Source organism: Ambystoma mexicanum, chromosome 6q (genome assembly GCF_040938575.1).
Source record: "Ambystoma mexicanum isolate Mex_15411 chromosome 6q, UKY_AmexF1_1, whole genome shotgun sequence".
Taxonomy (NCBI): Eukaryota; Metazoa; Chordata; class Amphibia; order Caudata; family Ambystomatidae; genus Ambystoma; species Ambystoma mexicanum.
This window is the reverse complement of record NC_090937.1, coordinates 150424486-150450074: the sequence shown is the minus strand read 5'-3', so window position 1 is coordinate 150450074 and position 25589 is coordinate 150424486. Positions and strand designations below refer to the sequence as shown.

Here is a 25589-nt window from a genome sequence, read left to right as displayed (position 1 = left end):
AATGCAGCTAAGTACCCACAGATTTCCCTCAAAAACTTCCACATAAGGGAAGTTCACCTGAAAGTGTACTTATTGTTAGCCATTTCACTCTAATCATCTGAACATGTGTTCTCAAGAGAAATCCAGTAGTTTTGACCAGAAGGAGAAAATGTAAGCCAGCTAGCTTGATGGGAGTCTGTCTTACAAGCAATGGGATCTTGAAAGCACACAGCGGTATCTTGTTTGATAGTGTATTAACTTAAGTATTAAGTAAGTATAAGTATTGTCATAAGATTAGATGGGTCACAAGAAGGAGAGGGCCATGATGGCCGATACAAAGGGACATTATACAAATACAGGTACTTAGCGAGTGACTGGCATGTAAAGAGTAATGTTCTATTCCTTGATATGTAGTTCACCTTTAAGTCGATCCTGAGATTGTGCCAAGAAATACTGTCTATTGGTCTGGCAAACACTCATCTACAACATAGTTTGCTGTTTGCATTTAAAAGTAATATTGGGTGATATTTTGTTTAATTTTTGAGATTTAATTAAAGGAACTTATTTTAATGTTTACTTATTTCTGAAAGGTAACCACAATTATGATTTAGGCTGCCAAACAAATGTTTCTAAATAAAGATAGACGATTCTATTAATTGGATACTTGTAGATGCTGGTATTCAAAGGTTTTCAGCTGAAACTTATTAAAACAATGGATCAATGTTACACCAAGACTATTTGTGTAAGCGATAACACACTTGTAACAGGATTATTCAAACATTACCAATAAAATAAAACTCAAAAAATCTCTTCCTTTTAAATATAATTTAAAGTAATAAAGAAAACAAGATAAAACAAAATATTGATAAATAAAAACATTGTTTTGAGGCAGTTTTTAAATTAGAGCAAATGCATTCCAATGCATGATATCAATGCATACATAAGAAAAATAACAACATTCTTAATAGTGATTGACATCAAATAAGTGGAAGACAACATTTATAATGCATCAAGTCATCTAATTCTTAAACAATGTTAGACATCCCGTTATATCTTCACTATTAAATCCAAAGTATTCAACAGCATCCAAGAGATAATAGTATACAACTATGCTATATGTCCCATAGTGATATTAACAGAAATTGCTCCGTGTCAACATCTTTCGGTATATTTCAGCACCCTTCTTCAGGAACAATGGGATCAAACTTTCTTTCAGTGTCTAATAAAAGAACTCCAAAAGGAGCATATTGCATTTAGGAATACCTAATATCATAAAGAAATTATAGAAACAGTTAGTCCACTAACCTTCTCAGTACCTGAAAACTGTTGAAAGCAAACGTTTCTTCCAATACTGTGCTCATGTATGTCCAGTTTCTAATGTCCTTTCAAATTTCCTGTGATAGAATTCCTAAACCATTTAGTCTGTGATAATCAAAATGCATTTAATAATGGAAATTAACATACCTTCAAATGCAGAGCTACAGTCACATACACTCCATCAAAGAAACCCTGGCTCAATCCAAGATTTCGTCCAAAACCATGGGAAAATCTCTATTTCCCATACATGGACAATGTCTAAACACAGTGTAGAACAACTAGTGTGGTACTTCAAGCTTAAAAGAATCAAAACTATTACACCACCTATGGTTTACTTGACATATGTTATTAATAAATCATTGGAAAAGGGAGGGTGTCCACAATGTGTGGCCCCCTCGCGTCCCCTGCACACTCAAGGGTACTGTCAACAGAAAGTCACTATGTATGGTCCTCTAGGTGTAGATATTTGCAGCCATGTAGGTACCACAAATTTATGAGTTTTAAGTGAAACTTCATATGTATACTTCAATTGTCAAAACTTCAATTAGTGTGTTAAGAGTTAGATGCATCTAAAACTAAGGTATAATACCTTTATTAATTCCTTACATCCAACCTTTTACTAAAGACAAAATAAGTTAATAATTATTTCTGTAATGCATTGATATTACTATAGGTTCTCTAAGAGAAGATTATATGTATCTATATTTGTTTATTCACAAATATTGTTAATAGAAGTCTCTTATTAACATACATACAATTTATAACTAACATAGTTGCATAATATCCAATTATGTTCAACATTTAACAGTCTCTGTTAGTTTTCACGCATGATAATCCATAAAAACTCAACGCGTTTCGGGAAAAATCCCTTCTTCTGGAGTAAATGTTACAGAGTCTCAAAGTATTTTACTGTCCATAGATTTCCTTCAGTTACTAAACTTCAAAGGTGATGTTTCTTGATATCTCTAAGAGAAATCATAATACTCAGATTGTAACTTACTCATTTAGCGAACCACAGGTATTTCTTATTAATTATATCTGTCAAGATTCCACAGTATTTCCTACCTCACATTGGTGCCCCGAGGTTGTATCTATGAGCATAAGTGGCTAATATTAAATTTGTTTCAGTCTTCTCTGACCCAACTTGGTAAATCAGTAACCTATAAATCGAAAGGCGAATCTACTTAGAAGAAAATTATTTTGAGAGTGAAAATGACCAGGTAAGTTTGTTATTCAGTAAGGTTGAAGGAAAATCTACCTTGTTCCTTAGGTTGAAGGGAACTTCTGATGTCCTAGCTTGATTAACTAGGGTGCCTGTAATACAGGGTGCGATCTCAATGTCCTGCCGTAATGCAAGTTGCTCCAAATTCAAAATGCAGGGAGGGGGGTATGGATTGATTTAATTTTAACATATTGAATGCTCTGAGGTCCTTATAGGGATCGCAACTAACATGCCTAATATTCTTTATCAACCACCTCCAATGCACTGATTGCGCACGGCGCACGGCGTACGACGTGATGACGTCACATGTTTACATGTGATGTCATCGCGCTCATGACGTCATCGTGCACATGATGCCATGTGTCGTATGATGCGCATAACGCAGGAATCCATTTCCTGCTTATCTAAAACGAGCCTTTCTCATTTCATGACACACTGCAAACTGGCAGCCCATTCCTCAATGGGCTCGTGAACAGTAACCTCTACTGCATATTTCTAGATATTACCTGAAGGTAAGCCCCTCTAGGCAGAACCGGCGTCACAGATCTTTATCTAATTCTTCTATTCTCATCCATTTAAAAATTAAAAATGCCTTTTTGAAGACATTAATAGTCTTTTCCGCTACTTTTTGTCTCTCCTTCATAGGAGCTCTGACCCACTTTGAAGCCGAAGGAGGATACCCCCCTCCCTGCATTTTGAATTTGGAGCGACTTGCATTACGGCAGGGCATTGGGACCGCACCCTGTATTACAGGCACCCTAGTTAATCAAGCTAGGACATCAGAAGTTCCCTTCAACCTAAGGAACAAGGTAGATTTTCCTTCAAACTTACTGAATAACAAACTTACCTGGTCATTTTCACTCTCAAAATCATTTTCTTCTACTAAGTAGATTCTCCTTTTGATTTATAGGTTACTGATTTACCAAGTTGGGTCAGAGAAGACTGAAACAAATTCAATACTAGTCACTTATGCTCATAGATACAACCTCGGGGCACCAATGTGAGGTAGGAAATACTGTGTAATCTTGACAGAGATAATTAGTAAGAAATACATCACCTTTGAAGTTTAGTAACTGAAGAAAATCTATGGACAGTAAAATACTTTGAGACTCTGTAACATTTATTCCAGAAGAAGGGATTTTTCCCAAAACCCGTTGAGTTTTTATGGATTATCACGTGTGAACACTAACAGAGACTGTTAAATGTTGAACATAATTGGATATTATGCAACTATGTTAGTTATAAATTGAATGTAGGTTAATAAGAGACTTCTATTAACAATATTTGTGAATAAACAAATATAGATACATATAATCTTCTCTTAGAGAACCTATAGTGATATCAATGCATTACAGAAATAATTGTTAACTTATTTTGTATTTAGTAAACGGTCGGCCGTAAGGAATTAATAAAGGTATTATACCTTAGTTTTACATGCATCTAACTCTTAACACGCTAGTTGAAGTTTTGACAGTCAAAGTATACACATGAAGTTTCATTTAAAAGTCATAAATGTGTGGTACCTACATGGCTGCAAATATCTACACCTAGAGAACCATACATAGTGACTGTCTGTTGACAGTACCCTTGAGTGTGCAGGGGATGCGAGGGGGCCAAACATTGTAGACACCCTCCCTTTTCCAGTTTTCTCAAACCCACAACCGAGTGTCAGGGTTGTGTTACATTCCTCAGCATCTCGCTACCTACCCTAAAACCAACAAATTGGCTTTATTCTGAAGAATTTTAGGTGTGCATAAGTGTTCATTTTTTCCATTAATAAATCATTTGCCATTTATTTTGTGTAAAGCAATTTACATGCAAGCGTCCTGAGAAATTTAAGGACAGCAATGTATCAAGTAATGATCAAAATTGTACTTGGCGGAAAAAGAAACAGGGCATATTAACAGTAACTAAACAGGGTATAAACCCTTCAAAAGTCTACTTCTCCAGTATTTCAAATATTATAAAAAAACAAAGGGCCTCATTACAGGGACGGCGGAAAGGGTTTACTGGTACCGATAAGGGCACCGGTACCGGTAAACCCTTACCGCCTTACTACGAGGTCCCTTTGTGGGTTGGTACTTTAACGCCTGCTTTTTAGCAGGCATTAAAAACCAACCCGCAAAGAGACCAGAGTGCTAATTACGGTACCGCAATTTGCGGCACCAAATTAAGCACCTTCCCCATTCCCATAGAGCCCTATGGGGCAAAGATGGGAATGGGAAAGGTCAATGGGGGAAGGGGGAATTACCGCCCCGCCAACCTTGAAATTGGGCGGTAATTCCCCTTTCCTCCAAGGCAGTGCCGGTATTTTACCGGCATGGACCAAGGTGCTAACAGCACCTTGGTCCTCCCCCTACCGTGTAATGAGGCCCAAAGTCTGTCAATCTCCCATAATGTGGCTACTACCTGTATGACCAATACCTGTCTCTAAAATGAAACTCACACATTTAGAGTAAGTAACAATTTAGAGTGTACAGTGATGTAAAGAACAATGTTTAGACTGACAAATTCTCAACCTTAAGCATACAATGTGTGCAATAAGTCTGTCCCTTTTTTTAAGCAAATCAGTTCAGGGTTGAGTATGATATATGACAAAATTGCATACATATACATTGTGAAAGATTATACAGACCATTTGTTATTTTCAATCATTCAGACACATTTCAAACTTATATTAACTGAATTATTGTTGAAACCATCTTACTCAACTGCAGAAGCAAAATAACGTACCTTTGGGGTGAGTACGATACCCTAAATAATGATTGGATGTCATTCGACTAGATGGTCTTAATGATTTATCTTGACCATTTTTATGATGCCTGGTTTATCAAAACGTATAGGTTTGGCAATTTGTACTATATTTTTGTTCATTGGTTCTCTTTTCCTTTTCCCTTTTTCACTTGATCTTCTATTTTTCTCACAGTACAATACTCCCCTGCTCCAACCCCTTCTTGTCTGTCTCACGCACACATTTCTATATGGTGTCTAACTATCACATACTTATAGCTCTTGTCCAGGTTTTGAAAAAGGCCCCACGGCCGAAACACGTGTAAACCGCAGGACAAAAATAGTAATAAAAACGTGTCATTTAAACTAAATGTATTAACCTTTGGAGCAAAGGGTTGACTCCAGAGACTTCCCATGTATGACACAGGTTATAACCATATTGACTGCATGATTCAAATGGACGCATCCAGGTCGCAGTGAGACTTTCCGCGAATACCCCAGACCTATTTCCATTCTCAAGGAAGCCTTCTGTTTTCCTCCTGCCTTGGTACAGCCGGATGTTCACAAACTATTTGTTCTTAAAGTAGATGCCTCCAGCAATGGTGTGGGAGCGGAGCGGTCCCTGAAAGGGAAGGATGGTTGATTTCATCCCTTCGCCTATCACTCATTCAAACCCGTCCCAGCTGGGTGCAATTACACAATGGTGAAATCTGCTGAAAGGAGTCTTGCATCCTGTGGAAGTAGTCATGAATTATACAATTCTGTGATTCCAAAAAGAGGCCCTGCGTATCAGCCCTAGGCGAGCCCACTGGATTCTGTTTCCCACTCCACTCAACTGTACCTTACCATATATTTCTGGATTGACAAAATTGTAAGCTGATGCTTTATGTTTTGTTATGTTGATTTATACCAGGAACCCCAAACTAGTTCCATCCCCATCAACCTACTGGCCCCTCTACCTATGCTGCAACCTGTTCAATCAACCATAGGTGGGATTCCTATCAGGACTATAGAAGAAGCAACTAAGAGATCACTGCAATCCCCTGAAACCATTAATCTTCTGAACCAACACTCTTAACTATATATGTGAATGGGACACAGGCTACCCCTCCCTACCACACCTGCAGATATGAGTACTGCACACCACTAAAACAGATTGCTTAGTTAGTCTGTGTTTTTCATATGGCAGATCATCACTTCTTGTTAATAATCAAAACTATTTTATTTGACATCATACACTGTAAAAAAGAAACCTGTCCTCAGGCTTTAAACTGTAACACAAACACATACATTATAAACATTACGTTTTTTCTGAGACTCTGCGGACACCATATTCATATTCATATAGTGCTTTTCAGGGTGCTCTCTGACCATGCGGTAAAAGTGAGGGGTTAGTAAACAGAGCTGAAGCAGGCTTTACAAAAGAGGGAGCACATTGTCTTAGGACTCATAACATCAAGATAGGTTTTGTAGCCCTACACCTGTTTAAGGGCACAGTAGTTACAGAACTGCAATGATGGGCCTGATCTCTCCACTATCTCCTTCATTCTTCCTCTTTAAAGGGATGCAGAATGTTTGCTTTTGCGGTTGCATTAATAGACATGGGTTGGGCACAGAACTCTTCAAGGTTCAGTAGGAGCAACTTGAACTTTACGTGCCTCACCCAGGGGAGTGATAGTCCACCCTCCTGGTTCATTAAATCTTTTAGGGCTAATAGGTATTTTAAAAAGTTCAAATGTGTACACCATCGAACCCAATGCAGGAGAGGCTTTGCTCTGCATATTTGTCTAATAAACTGAAAATCCAGTTCCAAAAGGATCTGGAAAGTCGGTGCATTTGATGGAACACCCAAGTACATTTTTAAGAGAGCAGTTCTCTCCCACAGATAGTTGTGCAAAATTAGTCCATCCCCATAGTTGAGTAACATAAACAGCAGACTGCCTGGCCTGGGCCTTATAGGCCTCTAGAGCCACACATACAGCACCACCCCTATGAGATTTAGCAAAGTTGGCTATGGAACCACCATACCTAGCCAAAGTCAACTCTGCCTTTTTAGATTGTTCACCCCAAAAACAGTCTTCATGCACAGTTATACCCAGGTAGTCATACTTTTTTACCTGCTCAATACATGGCCTATTTAGTGCCAGATCAAGTTTTGGATGCTTTTTCCCCCGGACACTCTTGAAGACCGTGACCTTGGTTTTATCAGTGTTTATTAGCAAGCCATTTTTGTCACAAAAACTAGAAAAAATTCCAGCTGGCGCCAAAGTCCCCCCGGTGTCAAAGACAGGAGTATGGCATCATCGGCAAACATCAAAACTGTGATTATATCATGAGCTAGTGTAGGGGCGTCTGTAGAGAGAGAGAGACAGAAGCTTGCAGATAACACCATTTATAAATAAGCAAAACATAATGGGGGCTAAGACACATCCTTGGCGAACTCATATCTCGATGCACACTTTACTAGATTAAGCCCCACCCATGTCAAACCACACCCTAGCCCCGTTCTCACGGTATAGTAACATAATTGCTCTGAGGGGGGGGGGGCGGAATACCGAGTTTGACAAAATAGCCCACAATCTGGCCCTGGGAACAGTGTCAAAGGCCATCCTGAGGTCTATAAAGACAGAGTAAATAGCAATTTTCCATAACTTGATATACTTATCGCAAATCAAGCAGAGCGTTAGTGACTAGTTTGCAGTACTGATACCCCCTAGAAACCCTGCCTGCCTGGGGGTGATTCAGAGTACCAGTCTCAACAACCCATGTTTCCAAATGGACCAGCAATATTTTTGCAAAAATGTTTCCCCAGCATCAGAAGGGAAATAGGCCTATAATTGGCTGAATGGTGTCTCTCGCCCTTCTTGAAAACTGTGACGATGATTGCCTCAGTCCTGGACGTTGGTGCTCTTCTGGTACGTAAGACTTCATTAAACAGTTTGGTCAAGGAGGGGACCCATATCAGGAGTTCGGTGGCAAAAAAGTCCACCGGGATCATGTTGGTCCCAGCAGCTTTTCCCTTCTTTTGAGAACCAAATGATTGATTGCCTTAACACTAAGAAGCAGATGCTAGACTAATTGAATTTGAAGGGGAAGCCAATCTATTTCTCAAATACAGTCCCTATATTCTGGTAAGCAGATTAGCAGGGCAACAGTCTTTTGGACAGGCTCAAGCCTTTTGATCCTGAAAGAGTGGCAGCCATTATAGTTCAAATTTACAAAATCAATTCTTAAGATAATGAGGCCACTGAAAACAGAATTTTATATCCTTGGAGTTTTGTAAGGCCCTGTGGCAGAAAGAGTCCGCTTAAGCATGCAGAGAGCAGTTGGAGAAGGGTGGGAACAGGAGGGGGTAGGGAATAGTGTGTTTGCAGAAAAATTGGGAGTTGCAGGGTTCAACACCATATATTGTTCTCAGCAGGAAAACAGCCAAATTCTTCAAATAGTTAAGCTTACATTTTGCATTATACATATTTAATGTATGCCTAAGAACAGATGGCCACGTCGTTATGGCGGGTAGCCCATTCATCACATGAGCTAGATGCAGAAGGGGGGGGCTCAAAAGAAGCAGTGGTGTGCCTTGCATAGTTCATTAGCTCGGTAACCTCTGCAGAGTAAAATGGTGGTACATGTTTTATGAAGCATTCTGATGTTCCCCATGTTATCTTCCATAATGTTCATCAGTGTTTTTTGACTAGCACGTCTGAATTTCACATTGAATTGTTCATTTACAGCAGGCTTTGAACAGTGGTATTCTTGTGATGTTTAAGTGTTACTCTTGGACCAGTTCCTCAATACTATTATCTTCTAGGTATAAAGTGTGGTGTTACTGCACATATTTGTGCTAGTTCCTGATCCTCCCAATTCTGTTCAAATCAAATTGTGTTGTTTCCTGACTAATGTTATTTCTAGCTAATAAAGCAAAGAACCAACTATTCGTACTGCTTTCATTCTATCATTTTTTGTTTTGATGAGAGGTGGTTTGGCACAATTGATGGTTCACTTGGATCCCTGAGAACGACTATCTTAAATGGTAGGAGTACAAGAACATAAACCCAAAAGACACTCTTCATCTTCAAAGGCCTAGAGCCTCATTACACGTTTGGTTGTGCAGTAAACAGTGGAGGTAATTCCATGACTGGCAGTTTTTTGCAGGCAACTGAAGTACCACGGTTTTTACTGCACTGCCAAATTGCGATATTTAACCTTGAAGTGGAAGATTTACCCCCAGCATCATGCTGGAGGTAAATCCTGCACTTCAAAGCCAAAAAGCGACAGAATAACGATGTGGTAATTCCACCAAAAAACCCATGGAATCCCATTGACTCCCAGAATTATGACTAGTACCAATCTACCAGCATTTGTAATCCCGGGGTAAATCCATGCAAACAAGTGGTGGTAACGCTGACCGATTTTGCCAGTAATTCACTGGAATTGCCACCAAAATGACTGCCAAACTCGGAATGAGGCCCTACTCTTTAACTGTGCCACGACACCAAGTTGTGAAAGGGGTGGACTCACAACTCAAACCAAAGTCCTCCCTGCAAATTCACATCTCTGCCTCCACATCACTGTGCCAGGTTCCTGAATTACTATTCTACCCACAAAGAACGTCTAATCAATTCTCATGTTGACCTTCTCACTGCTTCTATATAAGGTTCCTATACTTGCCCACTTGTTAAGTAGATCTCTTGGTTTTACGAACACCTCAGGATGTGAGGATAATGTCTCACTTTAATTTCTCTGTTTTTTGTACGCTTGATTTTTTTTGTTTTATTGAACTAGCGACCATTTTCTTATCTCACAATATTATGTTTGACTCACTAGACAATTTAAATAATGATTATCATCGACATCACATGCGCTGTACTAAACTTCTTTTTATTTTTTACCATATGACTCACCTTTATAAATATATATAAATATTATCAATGAGCTCCAAATTATTTGTATCCTATGAAAATTATGAGCATTGCTTTCATCCTCCCCATGATATGTTATCTCCTTGGGTTTACAATCTTCTCTATCTCTACTACATTAACAGTTACTGGTAAATATAGTTCTGTTAGGATGATATAATGAATCCAAAATAACTAAAACATCGTTTTTTATCTTATACCAAAAAACTCACTGCTGCAAATCTGTGTACCTAAATATTGAATATAATCTAAATTCCTCGTATCCGACATCAATTCTGAACGTTATTTCTTCCTACACAGGATATGTTCTCTCCTTGAGTATTACAATATTATTTATATCTCATAAATTTAACAATTGCCAAAACTATAGTTCTGTTAGAACTATGATATCATTCCAAAAATAACTCCAACCTAGTCTACATGTGTTTCACTTATCTCAAGGAAATATATAATCCCATTTTATCGAGCTTCTTCAGGGCTAATAAGAGCATTGCTTGCATAGTTAATTACACACAACAATGTTCAATCTTTTAAGGAGAAGATGGAAATCAGAAGGACCACAGGAAAAGACAAAAAGAAAAGATACAACATCTACTTGCAGGTTGACTTCCCAGAGTCTGCATAACAACAATAACTCTGTTTTGCATTCACCTTTGCAGGTTGACTACCCAGAGCCTGCATGACATCACTGACTTCCATTCACAGGAATATTTTTTCTCGCAGGTTAACTTCCCAGAGCCCAAATAACAACAACTTCCAATAGCATGTTCATTCACCCTTACACATGATATACCTCGCAACATCACACATAGTAAATTACTACAAGCAGGTAGAACACTCTAAAACCTGTAATCATCCTAAACTTTGAAGCTACAACAACCTCCTTCCTCCTGTCACCCTCATCGCTCTCGCTCCAGTCGTTCCCTTCACCTTCAGGTAGACCCAGCCTCAAACTGGCCAACAACTGGAGCAGATCTGGTGTGAACTCCACCAAAGCATTGTGGTATTCACAACCTTGTGGACGCAAGTGTAACTGCACTCTTCCACAGACTGGTGCTGCCCAGGTTCCACTCCCAAATTCTCTATTATTCCATCCCCAAAGTCAGTGCCCACATCACCAGTCTCTGTGTAATTAGTTTGTCTACTCCCTTGGATCTGTCCACGATCTTCTGAATGGACCTGTGCATTGTTCTCTATTCTTCGTCGCGCAATCTCCCTGTACTTCTTCTTCACTTTGTATCTTTATTGCTCTCTCTTGGCACGTACAGTAATAGAGGAGGGTAGAGATAAAGGCTTCCCTGGCCAAAGGCGTGACAGGGGGTCAACAAGACCTTGCAGGGGAGCTAGGAGGCTACTAGCTTGAAAAGAGATCACTGTAAGTACTTTTCAACCCTCTAGAGTCAGGCCCCCAAAAAAAGAGGGCTGCGCCCATATCTCCTCCTTCTCTCTTGGCACGGCAAACATTTTCTTCTACACTATCTCCTTTACCTCCACTTCCACATTTTTGGCACACCACTCACCGAAATCTGTAGCAGGAAATACTTTCTCCTTGTCCCACCAGTTTCTAGCCACTTGCCGGTGAATCTTGATGCAACCACGGCTCATTTCTGTTGCTTGTGTTTCAACATACATCACTTTGGGTAAAAAACAATTTCCTCCATCTTCCGGCGCATCAGGCATCCTATTAAATAAATGTATCTTCCTCTGTCGTCTCCTGCCTCTCATTTCTTGCGTGCTGGTATTGACCAAACCAACATTCATGAGGGGTGCTGTTGACATCACCATTGTCCTGCAGAACCACCAGCCAATGGAGCTCATGTGGGTCCACTTCCCTGCACCACTAGTATTCTCCAATGATCTGCCCAACTTTTCACAACTAGTGCTCCTCCTTTCGGTGTCCTCCAATGGGGATGCCTACCCACTACTGGCTGCCACCCACTGGCCAGCATACTGGCACCACCAGCTTCCTGCTCATGCTGCATTCCTCACAACACGCTTGGCTTGCCTCACTGCACTGACGCCTTTCCACACTGTTTCAGCTTGCTCTGCAATAATCGCTCTCCAGGTCCCACTGGCATTGCCAAACACTGTGCACCCAGCAAGTTTTACAGGACGGCCCCAGGCTCCTCATCCTCACCATGCCTATGACCCACACTGGCACCTAACAGCGCACCCAGGCTTCTCTGTTCCCCTTCAGGGTACCCCTTGTCCTGTTCAAGACTCTCCAGCGCCCACCCCTGTCTCACCAGCTGTTCTACAGGACTGCAGCTTTGCACTCCGGCACTTTGACAAGGCATACCTCTGGGCAAGGTCCTCCTGGGATGGCAGTTGCTGTGACAGGCTCCCACCACCCCCCGACTACAGCAACGCCTTCTTCTTCCTGGTTCTTCAGCTCGTCGGCAATGTTATAATAATTCTCCAACGTCTCCAGGTAAGTTTACATGTAGGTTTAATTGATTTAAGTTGATGCTCCATTAGATCCAGTACATATCACAAAATGTACGCTTCATACAATCACTGGCCACCCTTGCCCACACTAACTGATAACTCTATTTAAACCTCCACAATCCAAACTAAATGACATGACACTTACATTCCACATTCTCCACACTCTCCACACTCAGAGATTCCATCCCCAACCATGATGCAGACCTGCCTTAACATGTATGTATAGCACAAAGATTGATGCTACTGCTTGACAAAGCTAGCTCAACGAGAAACTAGAGATGTGTGTTGTGGGTGGGAACTGGGAGGGGCAGGTAGTAGGTAGGAAAGGCCATGGGCAGTCAATGAGTGGGAAAATAGCCAAACAGCACCCACAAGTTGTACCTCTCTCTCTCTCTCTCTCTCATCCCATCTCCCTCCTAGAAGTACTGCATTGCAAAAGTTTTGGTTACTAAGTGACCCTTCAGCTCAATCAAACACCAAAACTAAAAATGGCTCAACTATTTATTTTTTTATTTTTTATTTATCTCCTTACACGTATTCATCTTAACAAGGAAGAGCCTTGAAGCGCTTCCTGTCACAGAGCTCTGCTCCCTAGTGGTTTCATGTATGTGATGTTTTAGTGACGACAGGAGAGAAATCAGTGGGGCTACAGTGACTGCCCGGAATGCATGTGATGGGGAATGGTTGGAGGGATGGAGACGGATGGGAGGGAGATACAAAATGGCAGATGGGAAGGCAAGACAGAAAAACAAATGCTAGACGGTTTCCACTGAAGTGGAGAAGTGGCTTTATATTTAAAATCGGCCATTTTATGTATGGTCAGGAGTAAGATGTACTGTACAAAGTGACGGTTGCTGAAAGTCACGTTAAACGTGCAAGACTGAAAAGGCAGCCAAAACACTCGTACTGTGGTTCTACAACTGAGTGCCATTAATCACAGTTGTGTATGCAAAAGTGTTTTGTGTGTTCTTTAATTCACGCAGCGCTTGACCTACAGACATACTCCTTCATGCTATGGAATACTTTCAAAATGGTGCATATCTCACCTCTTCCCATGATAACATGACCACAGTAACTATGCACTTTTCAGGCGGATTGGGGGGAGGGGAGGTGGGGATGGGCGTGTTAAACGCCCCCTGTGCGACCTGCAGGTCACAGGTGTGAATCCCATTAGAGTCATATCAGTCCTTCATACTTCCAAGTTAGATATATTAAGCGCTGCAAATCAAAACTGCGGCACGCAGCGCTACGTGAAATAAGCTATTGTTAGTGTGTAAGTGCAGCCTTTACATCGTATTCACCCAGCGCAGCATACCTGTTCGTCGCTTCTGAAAATATGTGCTGCGACTACCAGGAGAATATGATTTGCTTGGATGGGTAGTTCATGGGGTTCATGTTGGATGTGTGCATCCTTATCTTGCCTCTGGCATTTAACTTTGGGAGGATTCAGCTCAGAAAAGTACACATTTTTAATACCCATCACGTCGGCTATTGAACCCTTCAGCCAAGCCAAGGTGGCACCTTCCGCCCTCGTGCCCGGAAAGGGGGGGCAGGTGCACGTGCGCGCAGCAGGTGTCCATCCACACCCCGCCGCAACACCAACACCTTTCATTGGCCGACAGGGTTGCGCCAAACACGCCACTGCACGCTAGAATAACGGCTGCCCTGTGGCAACTGCACGTTTCACCGCACGACAACCCCGGGTTCCTGGTCTGTGCAAATGACACTGGAGCAGCAGGAGCTATCGGCAATCCGAGGGGTGGGGTGGCTGGAGACCGGAAACACCGCTCTGGATTTGCACAGCGGGCTAGCGCCGTTATTTCACTCTAATCACTGTCATTTTCTCTGGATGTTGTTGTTGCAGTGAAGCCGCTGGAGAGTTGTAAGCAGTTACACCCCAGACTACATAATAATACATGGTTTCACTCTGGTGCCCTTTCCCTGCTTGATGACAGAAAGGGAGAGGATCCAGTCCTTTCTGAGTGAACAGCGGTCGGGGAGCAGGGTGATAAAGGAAGCGGGTGTTTTAGGGGCGGTGGACGATAAACCGACGGACCTCCATAAAGAGCTAAGGGGGCAAATTAGGCGAACGGGTACAAAAGGGATGCTTCTTTAGTTGGCAGTGATAGGCTAGGGAAGAGTGCACAATCACACCTCACTAATCATCACTCAACAGTACCATCTCTTCTCCCCCTGTCTTGGACACAGCCCAGCTTGCTAGACCCAGCAATTCAGCAACACGAACTGCCACCCGTAGAAAACCATCGCCAGCGTGTTCTGCTTTTCTAGGTGCACTTTCAACCACCATGCAATTCTTCCCCCCCCCCCACCCCCCTCCCCCTTGGCACACGCCTTCAACCCCATGCTGTACAACCGTTCTGCCTCACAGAAAATAAATATGACTGCACTGTCAGTCTGAAAAATACCTACTTTCCATTTTGATAAATGCCATGTAATATATTGGAAGTAAACACGTGATCTAACGCAAACACGTCGCCTTGATGGGTGGGAGATAACTTGTTGGCATGCATACTTACGTGACAATGCGTACTGGGCTAGCTGAATATGCAAATTTTCCAACAGGAGTGGTGTCCAAAAAGTGAAGTCTGGATGAGATCCCGCTTCAGTACATCCTGGGAGAGGGGTCCAGTCTGTCGGGGGCTTGCGCCAGTGTGGTCCCAAGAGCGGCGAGGGGGCTGGCTGCCGAGCAGATTAGAGAGAGCGAGGAATGGAGAGCAGGAAGGAGGGGACTTGAGAGAAAGGGAAACGAAGAGCGAAAGAGGTGTGGAGCGGGAGATACACGGAAGGATGCCGCCTGCCTTTGCTGTTCTCCCGGGCACTTTCACTACGTGGAGATAATCAGCCCATCCCCCTTCAGTTCAACCCCACACCCCTTTCTACGCCTTCCTCCAGACAGCTGATTTGTCTGGAGGAGGAAAGCGTTTACACCGCCCCCTCTTTACTCTCCCACTTCGCTATCACTCATCCCTCGCCCCCCCCCATCCCCTCCCTTCTGTCACCATGAATCTCTCCAGCACGCGGTGCTTTGCCGGAGCGCTCTCTTCCTGCTTCAGAGTTTTTATATGCAAGAATCGTGCTCTTAGACGCCTATCACGCCCCTCATCTCTCACAGGCAACAGCTGATTAAACCTTAAGAATACAACAGGTGTATTCCTCATGTTTGTTTAGATATATTATACAGTGCTGGAAATGGAACAAATGTACTGGGGAACCCTTTCATCCTTGAGGGATGAGGGGTGGTGGGGAGGGGCGTTGCCCAAGGCTAGTTCACGCAATAAGGTATAGGTTCAAAGAACACAATCCATGGGAGTTGGGCTCTACAGTTTTGATTGGTCACACTACTCACCCAAAGAAAAAAAAAATGCCTGTACATTGCAGGACATACCAGTATGGCCAGCTGCAACAAGTATGTAAGGCTTTGGCTGTTTCTGTATCCAGTTTGCCTTGTCGAGTCTACTGAAAGCGTCTGCTTGCTGAAACGTGGGTTGCTCTTCTGAAGCCCAGTTATCACACGCACAAGCAACCCGCACACGGGTTGCACGTCTGTGCGATAGTGCTTGGCAGAGCGCCGCTCTGTCTTTTTCCGGCCTATTTCCTGCGCTGGATATATACCGCATAATAATATTGGATAATCTTTCATGCCTGAATGTGAGGTGGAGGTTACCATACCTAATATAGTACTTTAACTGGTAAAATTGAACCATAAATGGTATACCGGGAGCTGAACCAGGAATGTACCAAAAATTTAGCAATGCACCCTACAAATGAAGAAACACGTATGTCACTCGAGGAATACAAATTACGTACATTTTGTAAGGGCATAGAAACATTAACTGAAATATAACGAATCAGGCCTATAACGTTTGCAGAGTTCAACGTCCAGATAGATATCCCACCTGCTTTAGCAATGTTTATGTGAGATCCTCCAATCAGGATTCTCAAATCGAGGTGTGTTTCTCCTGTTTAATATGCACTGCCTCAGTATTTAAAATTGCATTTTGAAACCTAGGCCTTTCTCCCTCTATTCAGGATTCTCAAATCTAGGTTTTTCTCCTGTCTTAGAGCGTGCATTTGTACGCTTTTATTCCTGAGGGTAGTCACCGTGTCCTATGGTACAACCTGCTTGCCTCTCGCTGTCTTGTTCACCTACTCTAGTGCCTCCCCCTCTCCCTTCCAACTCTCCACTCTCCCACCTACTCTATGGTGCACTCCGTCTCTCCTATCTTTTCTAACTGCTTCTCTATTACTATCCTGCTCTCCTCACTAAGTTTGGTAGGAAGAAGTTTAAAAAGGACATCCTGGTCTTCAACCCAGGCCTCCCTATCGCTGATACCTACACCAGTGCATTCTCCAAGGAAACTCTCACCGACATCCTCTTTGTTGTTCATTCACCAGAACAATGGACCCTTCACATGGTCTCTGTGCTCTCCCCTTTCTCCTCTTCTCCCATTAATGGTGGCACCCGTTGGGATGCCTGCCTGGCCTCCTTCAATTCCTCTAAGGTCATCATTAATTTTTACTTGAATGGGACCGTCTTGATCCAAAGCCCTCAGGCTAACCTTCACCATTTGGTAGACGCTTCCTGCGCCTCATCAATTTCCTTTCTTCTCCTGCTGTCCCCTCCCCCCATTCCTTGGCTACCTTGCCTTCACCTTCCCTCTCTGCCCCCTCTCGGGCTCCCTCTACACCTCCGAAGGGCGTACCTCTGATCTGTACCCCTCCCCGGAAGTCCTTCAAGGTTGGCAACCTTCTCCATATTGCCACTCTAAACTCTCGCTCTGCTGTCAAACACTCCTCTGATATCTGTCGACTCCTGGAAGAACTTGACCTCGATGTCCTCTGTCTCACCGAGACATGGTTCACGGCCAGCTCTGTCACCAGCTTTGACACGCTCCTACCTGACGGCTACAAGATCCTCTCCGCACCCAGGCCCAACCGCTCTGGAGGGGGTGTAGCCCTGATGTTCCCTGAGTGGATTCCTGCTTCTTTCACTCCTACGCAGGCCTACTCCTTTGAATGCCTTGTCTGCAGGCTCTCTCTCTCTGTCCTGATGTCCTCAGCCCTTCCACTGTCTGTCCCTCTTTCCACTCCTCTCTCCTGGAGTGATCACTTTCTCCTCTCCTCCCACCTCACCCTCCCTACCCCTCAGGCCAAGCCACTTCCAGCACTGCCACCCACCTTCTCGGTCATCCGACCCATGAAGGGCGTGTGAGTTGAGGCTTTCGCTGCCACCTTCTCCCCCTCTCCTCCCCCTTTGGCTGACTCTCACCCTGACACAGACCTCTCCACGCTCCACTCTGCTATATCTGGCCCTTGTCATGAGAATCCGCCTGAAGCCCAAGGCCAAGTGCAACTCATGATACGACTCAGATCTCATCACCCTAAAACGCAAGTGCAGGGTGGCCGAGAGGAAATTACATGCTTCATGTACATCCTCTGACAAACTGGCCTGCCGCCTGTTCCAAAGGCAATACCGGCTCTCTGTCCAATCCAAGAAGAGAGCTCATATCCAAGCCCGCGTCTCTGCAGCATCTAACAACTCGGCTGAACTCTTTAAAATCTGCAAGGAACTGGCCAATCCTGCTGCAGTCTACCTCTCCTGTCCCTTCCCAGGCCCTCTGCACGGCACTGGACTCTCACTTCATCTCTAAAACTCAGGACATTCTGTCCTCACTCTCATCCTCTCCTCCTATCCCCTCCCTCCCTATACTCCCTGCTCTTCCTATAGCCCCTCTGCAGCCACCTCTCCTCCCTCCTTCTCTGCCTTTCCCCTGTTCTCTGCAGACAAGGTTTCTAGACAAGTCCGATCTATGAAAGTCTCGTCTAAGCAGGTTCACCCCTGTTCCTCCAAAACTATCAAGGAGCACATCGACTCCCTGGCTCCTGCCCTGGCTGATATCTGCAATCAGCCCTTCACCACCACCAGAGTCTTCCCATCCCCCCTGAAGCACTCTCTTGTGCATCCTCTTCTTAAGAAACCATCTGCCGACCCCTCCTATATCATATCATATAATCTAAAGATAAAACACACTGCATCTAGATTCTGCCATGATGAGTGTGCATCTACTCTGTGTAATATTGTGCATCGAGAATACTTCTACAGTAAATACATTTAACTCTGATTATAGCCACTGCTTATTTGACAAATCAACCCACGGGGTACCAGTGGTCCACATCCCCACACCGCTAATACACAAGAAGGGATCTGAAAAGATTGGAATAACAAGCACATTATAAACCTCCTTGTCCAATTTTGGTAACGTATTTGGAACGGCAGGCTTATCTCCAAAAAGGTTGTGGATCGTTGGTTAGTTGCAACACAGCAAACATACAATAATTACCCAATGATAAAAGTGGTGTCCAGTCAAGTTTGTATTAACACTATCTACTTTATTAATCACAACAGTCTAACAACACTACGAATTACAACCCACCCTGTAAAGGAATGCAGAGGACAGTTTCAAGGAAGGAAAAGGGATGCACTGTGGATACTGACAAGAGGGGAGTCAGTATGGTTAATAACCACAATAGTTTGTTAAGGTTTCTTGGCTTTAGCACAAAGGGAGCAATCGATCTTAACATGTCTCTAGAGGCCTTCTTGGAAGGACCAGTGGGACATAAGCGCAATGTACCTTGTGCTATAGATGTTCTTGGGGCTCAACGGGATAGAGTCCGCTTCAGGGTGCTTTGCAGGCTTCTGTGATAGAGTTTGAGACAGGAGTCGGTGCGGGTATCAGGCGGCACAACGTTTCGGCGAGCGAAGGTGGACGAACAGCAGCAGGCTGGCCTACATGGTGGATCATTGTCAGGAATCATTGCCTCAGTGCTGATCAGCACTTCTGAAGCACTGGTCGAGATGTCTCAGATGTCTCTAAGCGATGGCGGCTTGAGGACAGTCAGCGTAGCTTTGGTTGCGGATCGAGGGTCTCGATAGGCTTGAAAATGTCCTTTAAGGCAGATATCGGTAGAGGCTCATTGCAGCACTTCTTTACTTTACATACTTTTTACATTTATACCGCGCATCTATGGACCCAGGGGCTTATGGGTGCAAGACAAACAGACATAACCTAGGGAAATCAAAAAGAGGGCAGTAAGACATGACTACAAAGCCTGTATGGCTCTAAACTATCACTTCTCCCAGCTTCTGCAACAGGCTAGTGTCATCCTTTAAGGCAGACGGCCCAAAGCTGAGGAGTGTGTTGCAGGCAGCTGCCTTATCCTTGGTTGTAGTTTCAAAGACCTTAGGGCACTTCCTATCCAGGAAGCTTGCTGCAGAGACTAGCAGGGCATGCTGCGTGCTGGCTGGGTAGCGGATCTGCAGCGGCTGAAGGGTCCCCTGAGTTCTGTATCTCCCTCTGTTCCCTGGGAGATGTATAAGGGGGTGGGGAATCTTGCTTCGCTCTTTGGACATCCTGGCTTTCCTTCACTGGTGGAAGATGTAAGGAAGACTGTACCTACAGTCAGGTTCCAAGGTTGAGTTTTCCTTTCTCAATTCCTGTCTTCAGATGATCTGCCAAAAGAGGGGCTCAGCCCTCTTTTAAAGCCAAGTGGGCCACAGTGGCTGGTGTAGGTTAAGCTTTGTCGGGGTGATCTTGCGTCCCAAAAGGAGTATGAGACACACTCAAGAGCAAGGTAATAACTGCTGTTTATTAGAGTAACGGCAGGGATACGCTCAGACCGTATGTATCCGGAGAGGCTCTCGACGTTAGTGGGGCTCGCAGGCCCTTTCTACAGCAGTATGATGCGCTACTTACGTCACCTGGGAAGAATCGTCACAAAACCTAACGCCACTTCTGGTTGGTCCCCCGAGTGATAGGGTTATTATAGGTGCCTATGGAAGGAAATATTAGTGGATAAGGACGGGTCTGGTGGTACACTTGGGCTGTCCCTAACAGTTGCTACACCTAAATTGTTATAAGGGGACACTTGGTGATTGGCTAAGGTAATGGCATCAGTGATGAGCCCCTTGTATTCTGATAGGTTCTCCTGCGAGCCCCCAAGCCTGGGACCATCGCCGTTCCCAGCTCGCGGTGTACCTGGCGTTGGCAGCAATGTGCAACTATGTGTTTGTGGTGGACAATGGACAGGTCCGATTAAGGGCTGGTACTCATGTATTTCCCATCGCTGTAGGTGTCCAACTTGCAGCTTCGTTGTTGCAGATTGTGTCCCAGACGTGGGACCCTGGCGACTTTTCTGTCTGGCGAGCTTGGCATCTTGTCAGTTCGGCTTGGTCACGTGTGGGGAGACCGTAGATGGAGCAGAATTATGAGCATTAGATTTGTGTTTATCGGCTCTGAGGACTTGGCACCGGCAGGTGTAACCTTGGCGCTGGGAGCACGGCATGTGGGTTGCAACATTGCAGCCTTGGCTATGAGCTCCCACTGGGGGCTCGTTCTGCATGGTCAGCACTTGCATTTCGTCTTGGGAGGATTTCCGTCTGTGAGGCTCCTGCCTGGGGACTCTTGCTTGCAGCCTACTTGGGCCAGGTACGTAACCCATAGTATGGGGGTCGCGGGGCGATAGAGTGTCACAAGCAGTATTAGGTATACATGGTGTCGTCTTCATAGGGATAGGTAGTTGGAAAGCATCAGCAAGCATATACGCGAGCTCTTCAGGCATCTTGCATTTCTGTGGGGCTGTAGAAGGCCTATGTGAAAAATAACAACGATGCATGTCCGTGGGTATGTCAGTCCGCTATGTCATAGCACTGAGTATGTTCTCGTGTGGGTTGGTGTGTGAGTGACCAGTGTGTATGGTGGCACGAGTGTTCTTGTCTGTTGGCTATGTCGTCATGGCATCTCTAACGATGATGATTTTCATGGTTGGTGTCTAATCGAGCTGGTCTCTGGCGCAGGCGTCGGCTTGACCAGGGCGTACTAGTGGGCATGTTCCTCATACGTGTATGCCTTTGAAACAGGATACTTTGTCATCTGGTAAGGAAGAGGTTTGGTTGAACTCCTCTCGCGGGGGTGCTTAGGCCGTGATCCCCTAGGCCATGGTCTGGATGAGACTGGGGGGAGGGTATTTTCCCATTCTCCCACTTCTGTCTACCTTAATGAAACAATCTTGGGTTCCCTACCAACAATCTCCTGTATGCGTGAGGTCATAACCAATGTGATTTAAAACAGGAAAAGTAAAGGGGTAAAAAAAGGAACACAGTGTGCCCCAGAACTAAAATGGCTGAACACTTCTCTCAACAGAAAGAGCTCTGGGCTCTAGCCCTTGTGCTACTAAGTCCCAACCATCTTCCCTTCCTGTCTGTTTAATGCAAAGAGTCTCTCTGGTTAATGGTCGCCCCTGTGTGGTCCCTGACAAAGTGGCAAGTCTCTGTTGTAGCTATGGTGAGACCAGACTCTCTGGCTCCTGCATACCACATTCTCGTATCTTATAAATGGGGCCCCCCTAGTGGGGTGGCCTACTGTAAACAACAGTCGTAGCTATACAATTCATTGTCATTGATACTGAGGGCAGGAGCTGTCTTCATTTGGACACAGTTATGTCTGAAGTTGTTGGGTTTCCTGTCTCCTTTATTTCCTGTCTCCTGCAGCCAGGTGCTATGTGGTCCTGTTTGAGGTGTCCTCTATTAGTATGTTAATCACGGCCACCAGTTGCAAGGCCCAACTAAAAAGCAGGTTGGTTCCATGGAGCCTTTGTCAGTTAATCAGGCTGACCATGTCAGGGGGAAGGTCAGTCCTCCACCTTCCTGGATATGACATTGTGTACTCCTGGCTGTCACATTCCAACTAACTATGACAGTGCGGACTGCGCCTGTAGGTTGTGTCCATGCCAGAGTACACAGGTCTATGCTTTTGTCATGGTGTGACAAAATGTGAAATTATGTGCGGATTAGCCTCCATTTAATTAAACATTTCAAAAATGAACCAAGCGAGTGCATGCCCAGCATGCCGATGGTCGAATTCCTCACACCTTATATGGAGGTTAAACCTGCAGAGCAGTGCACTGCTACTTTGTAAAGCCAAGAGCTTGGGTGTTTACTGTTTATTGCATTTGTTAGCAAGGAGAGCGGGGGGGGGGGGTAGAGGCAGGCTGTGAAACAGGAATGCAACAGTGAGCAAAAAGATGAGAAAAGAGAGCAAAAGCAAGGGAGGAAAGAGAGAGAGAGGGAGAGATAGAGATAGAGAAAGAGAGAGAGGTGTAAAGTGCTGCAAGCAAGGGAGGATGCCAGTGAATGATGATATATGCCTGAAAAAAGTAGGTCGCTGCACCAGGGACTATGATATCTTAATCTGTACATAGGTGTATTTTGTTGCGCCTGGGCAAACAAGGCTGCAGCCGTCACACCATGTGAGGCTACAGTGGAGCATTTGATGGAATCACTTGTGCACGTGTGTTTGTTCCTGGGCATATGATAGCGGTAGCCCTGCACATGGGAATTCAAGTGGAATTATCTAATGCCAGGGCTATTGACTTTATCATTTCGTGTGTTCTATTGCTGCCGTCTAGAGTGGACACATATAGTTTGTAAGCCCCTTCTCGTGTGCTCTCAGTTTAACAATACAGCACATTTCACAATGTCCAACTCAGAAGACGATATCCCCTATACACCTCATTCTAATTAAGCTTAACGCACACCCTGCGGCTTGCTGTTCCTGACAAACCATTAAAGTGGCTTTCATTATTAGTTTGAAGTGACACAGTAGAGAAGACAGAGAGAAGTCTGGCCGAGCTCAGCGTCTGCCCCACAGAGGCGGCCTTAATTACGGATATCGTAATTGTCTTGTGAACCTGAGATTTTCACGCGAGTTCAAACAGATGTGGGAGAAACCGAGAGTGGCAGCCGGAGACACAACGAATCTCACCTAGATTAAAACGCAGCCGCCCCTCTCATGTCAAAGGTGGCAGCGCCCCGTGCAGGACACCAAGATCTCTAATCATTTAACAAAAAGGGGGGTGACATCGAACCCACCCGGATCCAACGGAGGCCGCTTTTCTCCGCGGAGCTGAATGAGGCACTGTGCAAAAACGACCATCAAACACAATTAGGGAGCGGGGTCCTGGGAGGCAACACGGTGCGAGAAGACCACTGAGAATGATGCTTCATTTGATCCCTGATTGGAAGAAAAAAAAACCCTTGCAGCTACAACGTGTTGATGGGCCTCTCTGGAGAGCCGGATGCAAGCACGGGTGATGTTTCCACGTGATTTTAATGGTTGTATGGGGGGAGGGGGTAATGTTAGGTTGGGGACTTGACACCACAGATGTGATTCCTTCGCGACGGCTATCCATGAGTTATGCTTGAAAGGTGGGTACATTCGCATGAACTGGCCTCGAAAACCAAAATGGAGATGGATGGAAAGGTTTCGCCAATGATTCTTCTTCTTCAAGGTGTCTTCAGGGCGGCTTCTGGCAGAAATGAATGTTTGACACTTTGCACCCTCTCCACACGACTGTCTCTAAAGTGTCCCTCATTTCCCCGTTTCGGCAGAATAACACAATGAAACTTCCTCTTGGTAGCAATACAATCCATTGTTTATTTTTCTGTTTTACTCTTGTCTGTTGCATTATCCGTATGGAAAGGAGTTGAACCCCACATCCGCATAGGGTGATCAATCCCACACTGCTGGGTCATGCCACCTCCGCATTCTGCATGGGAGCACAGGAACTCTGGACATGTGTGTGGTCTAGATGGGCCTCATTAGTGAAGTGAAGTTTCAGTTCCTGGGCACAGCTAGCTCCTGACCCACACATGGGCACACCATTCTCACAGATGCGCACGCAGCGAGTCGAATGTTCATGGATGGACGTGTACCTGTGCTGTATGAACACCAGTGGCTGCGCATAGCACACAGAGTCAATTTAAGGCAGCCCGCCTAGGTCACAGAGCCATCAATGGAGTTGGACTGTTTTAGTTTGGGCTATGAGGTGGGGCTTGCACCACCTATAAGCCAAAACTATTGCATTAGAGCATAGATGGGGAGAAATGGCGTCTGAGGAGGAGCACACAGCTTGTATGTGTTGTTTGGCTATTTGTCCACCCATTGACTGCCCATGGCTATGCTAATCACCATAGCCATTCCCACCCAGTTCCTGCCCATCCCCTTCCAAAACACCACCTCATGGGAACTTTTTGACCTCGCTTTATTTAAGCCTTACCATCAAACTTTGCACTAGAGTTGCCTGTCAGTGTTTTTTTTTTCTTCAAAACAGTCTTCTGAGAGTTAATGACTAATTGGAGCTGTAAACAAGCAACCGGTGTAATGGCAATGTCTTAACCAGGTCTGCATCCAGCCACTCGAGTTATGCGCTCTATGTGTCAGTTTCACGGAAGGCCTGTTAAAAACAAGCATTGGCAAAGCCAAACGTGTTTGACTTGTATGTAAATATTAGGCATTTGCCAGGCACTGCTATTATATGCGCAGGTACTCAAACTACTTTGCCCCTGCTACCATCAATGGCAAGTTAATGTCACTACGGAAGTGCCAGGCAAGTGCCTTTACCATGCCTACAAACAAGCCCAAACTGTTGGCATTGTCAATGCTTGTTGCTGATAGGGTCGTCCCTCACTGTCCTGCTCATGATCTGCAATCTTCCTATGTTAGCTAACAAAGCAAAAACCTAGCAAACTGCGCATTTACCACGAAGTAAAGACACGCATCTAAAATGAACTGTGGTGTCAGTGTAGAATGAACAAAAATCCTGCATGTGCAAAAAGATATTTTTAGTGTGACTCTGCAATAATGTATAGCATGAATGAAAAATATGGCACGTGCTTCGCCACCGGCCCCGAACTGAGGATGACATTAAACATGTCACTGTTTGCCAAGAATTGTAATGCGGACAGAGATTAAACGTTCATGTTTAGATTGCAAGGGAAAACTGGGAAGGGGAATTCGATCACTGTTAAGTTGCCTTTTTATATGACAGCTGGTAAATAAATAGCCCAGGGTTTATAGACACATCGATCATATGGTGAGTTGTTAGCACTCCCCATC

At 44.4% G+C, this 25589-nt stretch overlaps 1 protein-coding gene across 1 annotated transcript in view; it reads right to left on the bottom strand.

Annotated features, from left to right (window-relative positions):
• SNCA (synuclein alpha) overlaps positions 1 to 15510 on the bottom strand; it is a 757071-nt gene extending 741561 nt beyond the window's left edge. Inside the window, exon 1 of the mRNA XM_069630568.1 lies at positions 15153 to 15510. The gene's annotated coding sequence lies outside the window, so the exon portion shown is untranslated. The remainder of the gene's footprint in view (positions 1 to 15152) is intronic.
• Positions 15511 to 25589: the final 10079 nt, after the last annotated feature.